The following is a 9513-nucleotide window of genomic DNA, read 5'->3' on the forward strand; positions in this document are numbered from 1 at the left end:
TTAATATCTAAGTATTTTAGATTGAAGGGAGTTTTGTCCATCACCACATATAAATAATTCAAATGTCAAATAGATCAATAATTAGTGCACAGATATTAATGACATAAAAAAAAATACTTAAAACTGCCCATAAAAATGCCCATACCTCTAAAACATATGAAAATACCCTTAAAATAAAGTAAAAAAATACCATTGCAATTCAAAATTTGATTTAGAATTTCATTAAAATTATCATTGATGTAATTTTACGGTAGGGTGGATTCATCAGGCACAATATAATTATTGGGTCTTTCTTAATATTGACTCAATTTAGAATTAAACAGCTTTTCTGGAAGAATATTTCTAAACTGTAAAGTAATTCTTAAAATAGCAATTTTTTAATTGATTATTTAATTGTATTGCGATATGTTGAACATACTTTTGTGCAAGCATTTTTATGAATGAGCTGTCTTCATAAAATATGTTAAAAATAATTCGTTTTTAATGAGAACCTTCAATAAATTAATGAAATAAATGGAGTATATCTTATCAAAAGTATTAAAATAAAAATATTTAAAAAAAATATCTTTCGGTGCTCTTCAAACGATTTTTACTCTGCAAAGTGGGCGGTTAACTGAAAATGGTTACGGGGTAAGTTCCCCTGTCAGGTATACAATAATAGGAAATTTCTACTTTTTTTGAATAACTTTATTAAATTATAATTAGCTTATAACGAATTTCATATGAAACTATTTACAATGAAATAATACAGTCATACAATTAATCCAAAATAAGTATTTATAGAAGCAAGGAAATTTGCATTTCGCCGAATTGTTTAAAAAATGCCTTTGGCTATTTTATATTAGGCGAGTTTTCATAGAAAGCATAAGTTATGTTCTGAAAAGAAAGTTTTTGTACAGTGCATGCAAAAAACAGACCACCCTGAATAACTTTTGATCTAATGATTGGATTTTAAGGACTCAATCCTAATGGTTTGAGGGGGTGAAATCAAGTATGTTAATTAATAAGTGCAGACAATTTTTTAGGTTACGAAATTAGATACAAAAACGCAAGTTCTCTAAATAAATATACCTATTTTTTCGATGGATTCGGATTTCTTACTCTCACAATATCAGGAGTAGTCTCAATCTGAAAAATATAGTACCAATAGTTTGGTCAGGAGAGCGCTCCAAAGTTAGGACCTCTTAATGCTAATTTTACTTTTCGCATATTTTGCTATATCTCCAAAAAAATTTAAGTTAATTGAATAATTTTGGCAAATATTTATTATTTATTATTACTTTAATTTACAATGATCGAAAACATTTTAAAATACTATTAGGTATATAATTTTTTGCAACGTTTTAAAGAATATAATTTTACTAGGAAAATACAATATTTGAGGAAAATAGTTAATGAGAAATAAAATTTTAAATATCTGACTTTCAATAAATTTAATTTTGCAGGAGCTATTCCGCCAATTTTGTTCAAATTTTGTATTTTACCATGTAAAACTATATTCCTTGAAATGATGCAAAAAATTTAGTGCTGCAGAATAAAAAAAAATTTCGACCATCATTAAATAAAATAAAAATAATAATAAATATTTAATTGAAATAATTTTTTGGATAATTAATAAATATTTAATAATAAATAATAAATTTTAATAAATGTTTAATTTTATAATTGCGTGAAAATTTTTTCAATTCGCTTAAAAAGTTATCGAGATATGGCGAATAAGCAAAATGTTAAATTAACATTAATCTTTACTAATTTTGCATCATTTTTCTGAACAAAATATTGAGACCATATTTCCCAGATTGTGGCTGCCCCCCTTATCATGGGGTCAGAAATTGGAATAGATCGAAAAAAAGGTATGTTTATTCAGATAAATTAAGTTCTTGCGTCTGATTTCATAATTTAAAATATCTTCTGGACTTATTAAATAGCATATTTGATGTCCCCCCTTCGAACCAATAAGATTAGTCCAGAACGTGAAGATCCGATCATTCGATTAAAAGTTATTCAGAGTGCATCACAGTTCAGAGTTCAAAAGTTTACGCAGTGTACATCACAGTTCAGCATCACGCATTTTTAATGGTATGCTAATATTGTATATGAAGTTAATATACTCTCTCCGGTTGAAGTTTAAGAATTTTTCATCGCATTTGTTTTAAATTTAACTTTTTTTCACTAAATTTTTCACATAAAAAAATGAATCTAATTGGTTTTAAATCTAAACTTTTTTCATGACTAGTAATCAAGTAAATAGATTTCGATTATACTTTTATGAGAATAGAATAATTCAAAACATAAATTATATAAACAATTCTAAAATTTTTACGGCATCAGAGTTGCTTTATGATGTTTTCATAGTATTCGAAAAATATCGACGTTTGAGTTTTATAAATTATAATGGATTATATGAAGAACCAATTTTCAGAGAAAATTTTATTTTCTTTAGGGTTCTTCACAATATAAAATCATTCTGCCTTCTCTGTTCCAGGTCATTGTTTCTTTTTAGCTTTCCAATATTGTTTTTTCTTTAGAACAATCAAAACGAAAACGTCTTTCTGAAATTTTGATAAAATTTTCTTACTCATAGGAACAATGTGTCTCATATTTAAGTCTTTGACATAATAGAACTAAAATAACATGTCTACAAACATTATGTTTCAGAATTCATAAAAGTTCGTTTTTATGGACTATACGTCAAAAACTATTTTCTCTTGCTGAATCCGTTGATGTTCCTGCTCTCATAACTTTATCCTTTATCACTAAAATTTCAGTTTTTCTAAGAAAACACAAAGAAAATCCGAATGTTATCAATTTATTTTAAATAGTTCACCTACATTCTTTTGAAATTAAATTTCTGCCAACAATATCCACATTGTTTTCAACTGTCACTTTATATGAGATAAAAAGATAATGATAGAAAACAGAGGCTCCCAATTTCTTTTGACAATGGGACCTTAAATAAACCCTAAATTCATTTGACACATTTCGCTCTCTATAAATTTTTTAAGATATAGAAAATTCATCAAAAAGTTATATTAACATTACCGATCTCCTGACTAAGCTATTGGCACCACATTTTTAAATTGCACCCCTTTCATCCATTAAAATGGGAAATTAGTATGATTGCAGCTGCCATTATATCCCTAGCCTCCTTGAACAAGGTTGTAATGTGTGCAAAATAAAAGGACCACTCTTAATAACTTATCTAATAATCAGATTTTCACTCTCTAAGAATCGATCTTATTGGTCTTTAAATTGCATAATGATTAATGCAATTTAAATTGAATTGCTTAATGCAAATAATATTATAAATTGCGAAATCGGACAAAAAAACTACTTTCTCTGAATAAACATAACTTTCTTAGGACGGAATCATATTTCTGACCCCTATAATAAAGGGAGTTGGTCAATCTAGAAAATATTGCTTTAATAGTTTGTTCAAAAGAATGGTGCAAAGTTTGGAAACATTAATAATAATTTTACATTTTGCGTATTTGCTATATCTCGAGAAATTTTTAAGCGTGTTGAAAAGTTTTTGTACGGAATTATTATACTCGTCTATCCAAAGAATATTCTTTTCAAAGAATAACTTTTAGTATATTGTCATGCTGAAATATGTACACATATTTCCAAACATTTAAAAACTAAATTATTATTTTATTTAATCCTTTTCATTGTAAATAAAGATCATTAATATAATCGGAAATTTTTTTTATTCCATAACCTTGAAATGAGTGCAGAATAAAATCCATTTTTAGAAATTTCTTATACACCTGCCCAAAATATTAGTATAGAATTTGAAAAACGTTATATATTTGCTAATGTATTGAATTCATTATATTCTTTATTTCTCACGCTTTCTTTTTCGCTAACAAATTTGATAGTGTAAGGCTAAGAAAAAAAACCTTGGCAATAGATTAAATCAATTAATAGATAATAAATGGATTCCTTAAAGTTCCCTAACTTTCCAAACTATGCTAACGTACACATGACACACACATTTTTGATTTCTGCGTAGACGGAGATGTCCTGTTTTGTTTGCCCCTGTAGCCACATCCTCCGAGCCAGCTTCTTCATTTTTCTATACTTAATAATTCATATGTACAATAAAAATGATGAATATTTTTTTTTTACTTTGGAGCTCGATATAAATTTCTTAAATAAAACATTTTCTTATTATTTACAGTAATCTGATTCTTCATTAAAGCAGCTTATGACGTTTAATATATACATCCCTCCAGAATAAAATGTGGCAATTAGAAATGCACCAATAAAGATGATTTCTCAACTAGTGTTAATCATCATTTTCTATATACATATTCTACCAATATTGCCTTTATTCGAACTAGATAAAACTAATAGTGATCACCTGACTTCTTCAACGGAATATTCACACAATCACTAACTTCTTCTACAAAATATTACAATCAACATATTTCCCTAATATATACATTCATTATTTTCTTTTTATTTAATAACAGTCGAAATTATTTTAAAATCTAATGTATACAATTTCTGATATAATTTAAAGGAACGTAATTATGCAAAACAAAATGCCAAATTTCATCGAAATATGTTACACAATTCCTGAAAATTAGACTTGTTAGTTTCCAACTTTTTCAAAATTCAGTTTTTGATTAACAATCCAATCAATTTAATTCAAATTTTGTTATTGCATTCTTTAATATTATGTCTAAAATTTTTATCCAATATTGTTAGACAAAATAATAAAGATAACAAACACATACAAAAAGTTATTTTTTGAAATTATCGTTGGATAAATAAATTTTATATTTGTGTACAAAAATTTCTCGATACATGGTAAAGTGCACAAAAAGTTGAATTAAAATAAGGGATTCAAACTTAATAATATATTGGGCCTGGGGCCATATTTCCCAGATTGTTCCTGTACCCTATATTTTAGGCTAACAAAACACGAATCCATCAGGAATAAATATGTTTTTTCAGAGAAAGTATGTTTTCGTCTGATTTCGTAACCTAAAATATCTTTTACTCTAATTTATTAGCACATTAGTAGGTTAAATATGGTGATTCTGCCTCACTGGGTGAAAAATACTGCAACCTGCATGAGTGTATAACTGGAGATAATTCAACATCTCGCCACTCTTCCTTTCTTGATTTTTATCAGAAACTTGATATTCAATAGCAATTCAAAAATTCATCGCTTAAAGCAATATGAATTTTTTTTTTTTTTTTTGATCTTTGAATAATCTTTCACCACGTTTAAAAAACTTTGATAAATTAGAGTATTCAAATTAGAGTAATTTCTGTTTACGTTTCATTAATATTATTATTTTTTCTAAATACTATTCTGTCATTTTCTACTTAAATTTTTATATCTCTAATTTCTGCTTTTGCAACATGATTTAAAATTATTTTTTCATTTTATCATTTTCATAAATTTGAATGTTATTATATACTGTCGAAAATTCTTTTTCAGAAAACCCTTCACTCCATCCCACAAACCATATTTTACACTTTATGTGACTCAATTATATACAACATCATGATTTTATAATATTTATTTGGATATATCTAACTCACATTATTTCAGTTCGATATATTTAAAAATTTTCACTAAAATATTTTACAATTTATAATATTTAAATATTACGTGTTTAGAGCAAACATTATTTGGTACTTGTTGCTTAAACTCACACTATAATTTAAATTTCTTCATTATGAAAAATGGATATTTTTTTTCAGTTTTAACAGAAACTTCTTTATTTTCGCATTTTTTTTCCATAATGAATCAGAAGTTTTTGTTCATATCCAAAATGTTTTTATGTTATGCAAGTTTTAGGCTTAAGACATTTTGAAATAATTAAACATCAATAATCTTATCTTAGATTCGAAGTCTATATTAATCCTACACTTAAGAGTAGAGATACATGTTTGGAACTTTTCATTTTATAAATATTTTTAAAGCAAAGAAACGCATGTCTGATTATTTTGTTTATGAGGAAATAGTTTATGACATTTTCCGTTGAAGTTTATTCCTCAAAGCAATAAACTTTATAGTTTTTAGTCAGAGAAACTAAGAAATACACGTTTTTCAAAGTACAATTTCTTCTCTGTAGGAGTTTTTTAATTCAATTAATATTAACATTTATTTTATGTTTCTACAGTTTAATAGCTTTTTAATAAAACAGCTATTTTAACAGCAGAAAATGATTTGCATATGCAATATGATTTAAGACGATGTATACATTTTTTTTCAAAAATAAAATTCAAATTTGTTTAATGAATGTAAAAAGTTACCTCAACAGCAGAAAAATTCAGACAACAACAAAATATACCACAAAACATTATTGAAAAAAAGAATTTTAAAATAGCGATAATATACCTTATTATTGATATTATTATTATATTACTATTATCGTTTTTACAAACTATTTATATAAATTTTTACAACGTTATTAACGGTAAATAAGTTAAAATTTATCTGCTGATAAATGTAATGACAAATTAATGTTCTTAAAATTAAAAACATTAGAGCTGAACAGATAATTTTGTAGAAAAAGAAGGGAATAAACTGCAATGAAGCATCATGCAAGATGATTTAAAATTATGTATGCATTTATTTTGAAAAATAAATTTAAAATAAATTTTTTGAACGTAAAATGTTACCTTAACAGCGTCAAATTTCAAAGCAGTCGAATCGAAGAATCAGAGCACTTCTGTGCTAAAACTATAAACTTTGATGGCGATGGTTGATCTGTAACAAATATTAGCGCCATCTATATGTCATTAAAGTAAAATATCTCTTGGAAAAAAATTCTCAAATTTTTAATACGAACTATAATATCTATATATGCAAAATATCATCATCATCATTGTTTTAAAAAACATAAAAATCTTCACTCTTTGTTAAATTAAATTGTTTTTAAAAAATTAAAGCAATTTCTCCGATGAGTTGAAAAATTTCTTATTGAAAATCTCATTTATTTTAACTTAAATAAATGAGAATTTAAAATGCTGTTTTAAATGGTTTAAAAATATTCGATATATTTTTAGGGGATAACTTTAATGTGACGGTATTTATAAATTGCTATTCAATAGAAATATAAAATTAAGATAATAATTAATTGAATTTAACTTATGATCCTTATTTTGCATTTTATTACGATGCTTTTACTAAAGCTCCTTCCTATCTAAGAGGGTGAAATATTGAAATCAAAATTCAGGCCAATTTCTGACTCGTGTGTTACAATTTGTAAAGTTTTTTTTATTCAAGAAAAATTCTGCATGCAGAATTTTTCACCGCATTATCAACAAAAATCCTGTTGTTTTCATCGATTTTCAGACGAGTGAGTTTGCTTAAACTCTTAAATAAAACTCCATGCAGAAAAAAACTGGAAGGAACTCTACGTAGTTTTTATAATTTCTCAACAGCTGCCAGTAAAATTTAAATCACAATATTATCGTCGTGAGTAGAAATTATCGTGAAACGAAATTTCGATCACTTTCTCACATATTAAGTGCATAAATTTCAATATGTGTCTGTTGTCGAAACAAACACTTTCACTGACACACAAGGGTTGGAATTCAGTAAAAGCTGGTTACTATATAACATTAATGTTATATAGTAAACAAAATTATGAAGAATTATATAAAATAATTGTGTTTTCATTATTGTTAATTATTTTTGATTTCTTTACGTTGGTCCTGTAAATTGAAATTTGATTTCTGAACTTGAATTGTAAGTTTCAAAATTGAGTATTTATATAAATTTACTAATTCATTGTGATTTTCAAAAAGAAGAAGAGACCCCGTTCTTCCTTTCGCTGATTACAAAGAAACTAAATAACGATCAATGCAAAAACAGGGGAAACAAAAAAATAGCTATCTAAAGTTTTCTAGATTAATTTTTATAAAAAGGTAAAAAAATGTAGGTTTAGTGTTTTTTTTAAAATTTTTAATGCTATAATGATTTAAAAAAATATGCACGATTATTTTTAAATTTTTAGTGAGGATAAAAATATATAAAGTAAATATAATCAATTTCTTTTTTTTTTCTTAGAGTTTCTGAATTTTAACATTTATAAGAACTTGTGATCTCTATATTAATAGCTGTTTAAATAAAAATGTATCAATTTGTCAGTCAATGGTAAAAAGCAATTCCAATGTAATGACAGCGGTATTCAGCTGTTATAAAAGAAATTTAATTATTATTTTAATAATTTTCTAAAAATTAGATCATCCTTGTTTCATATTTCGATATTTGAAGTTTAGTCTAATTTTGAAATTGCTCAAAAAATATTTTATACTACACAACATTGAATATTCGTTTAATGAAATTTCACCCTGTAGTAATCCGATTACTTCTCAACAGGAAAGAAAAAATATGTTAAAAGATTTCGAGTCCGTAGTAAAAGATCTTAGCTATTGAAAATGATTAAATTCATTGGCATATGGCTTGTATTTGTTTATATATATTTTGTGTAAATCTTTCTAATAACCAACTTTCTAATAAAGTATTCCCGTAAATATTAAAATTTATTGAAATAAAAATTTTCTTTAAAATTAGTCCATCGTCACTCTTCATAATGTCATAATACATTTCGGAGACATAATATACACAATATGAAAATATGTGTTGAAGGGATAGAGAAAGTTTTGTGGTGCCAACTTCGAGATTCGAACCCCTGTTCTGTCAGTCATAAGATTGCCAGATAAATCTTCTTGGTTATAACAGCTGTAAGGGACTAAGTGACTTCATTAGGTTCGACTGGTTGGTGCAATAAAATTCTGATTGTTTAATAGTATTAAGTGTTAATAAACAGTTTTTCTCACAGTTAACAGTTTGAATACCATCTTACTTAGGCTTATTTGACTGTTTAGCTTGAATATAGCATAACAACAATTAAATTATTATTTAAACGTCTTTTTCTAACAGAAAATTAATTTTCTAACAGAAAATTAGAAAATTTCTAACAGTGCACCATTTTGAATCTTGAGTTTCTATCACTAGACTCTCAATCAGTGATCTCTGCAACCCAGATATTGATAATTATTGGAAAATATAATTGAAGTATCAGTTTCGGACAGCTTTTTCCAGATTTGGAACCACTCTGTGTTGTTTTAAAAGTATTACTTTTATGAGCATTAAAATTATCAAAATAATGAAAGAAAAAATAGATAATTTTTAAAAAGTAGAAATTTAAAATGAATAAAGAAAAAGTAGAAAAAACATGTTTTATATTTTTATTTTTAATGAACACCAAAAAAATCATGTTTAATTCTTTAATCATCGTTACATTTAAAATTTGAAAGAAAAAACTTCTAAACCTAATTTTTTTTACATTTTCTCATTTTTATTTTATGATTTATGTTTTTTATTTCTCATTTTTTGTATAGATTATTCTTTAGTTTCTTCATAATCAGCGAAAGAAAAATCGATGATATTCTTTTCAAAAGTCATAATGAAGTTGCAAATTATATGAAATATTTAATTTTCCTTAAAGGTTTTAAACTATTGTAAGATAAAAAATA

This window comes from Parasteatoda tepidariorum, chromosome 3, assembly GCF_982258835.1.
Source record: "Parasteatoda tepidariorum strain Cologne lab strain chromosome 3, Ptep-v5.0, whole genome shotgun sequence".
Taxonomy (NCBI): domain Eukaryota; kingdom Metazoa; phylum Arthropoda; class Arachnida; order Araneae; family Theridiidae; genus Parasteatoda; species Parasteatoda tepidariorum.